Below are 1882 nucleotides of genomic sequence, written 5' to 3'. Positions count from 1 at the left end.
ATCTGGCACCACCACTCTGCCCTTTCTGTGATGCTGGGGCAGGAGAGGAGCAGGATGCTCTGCTGGGACTGGCAGGAGTGTCCCTGGTGCCCAAGGCTGTGCTGAAGTGCACCCTGACCCCCAGCATCCCAACTGCCTGGGGACATGCCATGGGGCAGGGCAGGGTCCCCTCCCTCCCCTGGGGTCTCCAGGAGCCCTGGAGTGTTTCCTGTGTGTGCCCCAGTGCCACGACTCACCTGTGAGCCTCAGGTTTGTGGGAGCACTGAGGGCAGAGTTCCTCACTCGGTTGCTGTTGTCCTTGTGCTGGAATCCACATGTGAATGTCCCTGTGCTCCCCTTTGTCATGGTCAAGTGCATGTAGTAGCTCCCCTTCCCCTGTTGGGCTTTCAGGCTGTGCACCTGCACCCCATCCTTGCAGAAGATGATTCTGGTGACAGGAGATTTCCAGGAAATTTGGCACCAAAATATGACCTGTTCCCCTTCCTGTGCGGCAGTGGGGCTTATATGGAAGGCAGGAGCTGGGAGGTCACCTGGAGAGATGGCACAGGGATGGCTCGGGACAGTGTTACTGGTGTCAGGGCAGGAAAATGCAATGGATCCAGAAGGGGAAGAGTTGCCGTTCCAGGGCTAAACTCATGGGGAACAAAGAACTTCTCCCTCCCCATCTCCAGTCCCACACAGCTCCCCTTACAGGACCTATCCCTGTACTCACCATGCCCTGGGGAGCTGCAGATGTCCTGGGCCATCACAGCAGCACCTGCACTGTTTGTGGGAGCACTGAGGGCAGAGTTCCTCACTCGGTTGCTGTTGTCCTTGTGCTGGAATCCACATGTGAATGTCCCTGTGCTCCCCTTTGTCATGGTCAAGTGCATGTAGTAGCTCCCCTTCCCCTGTTGGGCTTTCAGGCTGTGCATCTGCACCCCATCCTTGCAGAAGATGATTCTGGTGACAGGAGATTTCCAGGAAATTTGGCACCAAAATATGACCTGTTCTCCTTCCTGTGCGGCAGTGGGGGTTATCTGGAAGGCAGGAGCTGGGAGGTCACCTGGAGAGATGGCACAGGGATGGCTTGGGACAATGTTTCTGGTGTCAGGGCAGGAAAATGCAATGGATCCAGAAGGCGAAGAGTCGCCTTTCCAGGGCTAAACTCATGGGGAACAAAGAACTTCTCCCTCCCCATCTCCAGTCCCACACATCTCCCTTTACAGGACCTATCCCTGTACTCACCATGCCCTGGGGAGCTGCAGATGTCCTGGGCCATCACAGCAGCACCTGCACCGTGGGGCACAGAGGGGCTTGGTCACACAGGCAGCAGCCCAGCTCAGCCCCGTGCCCCTGTCCATGTTCCCACTGCTCAATCTGCTGGGCCAGCACCTTCCCACCCATGAGGCTCTGTACTGCATCTGCCTATGGGCAGCAGCCCAGCTCAGCCCCGTGCCCCTGTCCATGTTCCCACTGCTGAGTCTGCTGGGCCAGCACGTTCCTACCCACGGGGCTCCATACTGCATCTGCTTTATCTCCCAGATATATACTTTAAGCCGATTGTGGATTGGCTTCTGATTCCAGATGGATGTTTCTGGCTCCCTAAAGTATTTTAGCATCTCCCACGTCTCACACTATGCACAGAACCACTTTAGAGGAATTGGAGATTGCCCCCTGTGCTCAGAGGTGCATGGGAGCTGGAGGAAGCACTGTTCCTGCTGCCCTCCCCAGAGCAGCTCTGCCCCTCAGTGCTGCACGGCTGCTCCACACACCCTTTCCCCTGGGGCCTGCCCTGGGCCCAGCACGGGCCCTGTCCTGCCCCGCTCAGCAGCCCTGCAGGCCACACTTCCCTCCTTACTCCTGGATCTCTGTGTCCAACCTCCCCGCCCTTCTCCAGACT

The sequence above is a fragment of the Corvus brachyrhynchos genome, unplaced genomic scaffold, assembly GCF_000691975.1.
Source record: "Corvus brachyrhynchos isolate BGI_N302 unplaced genomic scaffold, ASM69197v1 scaffold1651, whole genome shotgun sequence".
Classification (NCBI taxonomy): Eukaryota; Metazoa; Chordata; class Aves; order Passeriformes; family Corvidae; genus Corvus; species Corvus brachyrhynchos.
The sequence above is the reverse complement of the archived record's forward strand: the minus strand, read 5'-3'. Positions refer to the sequence as shown.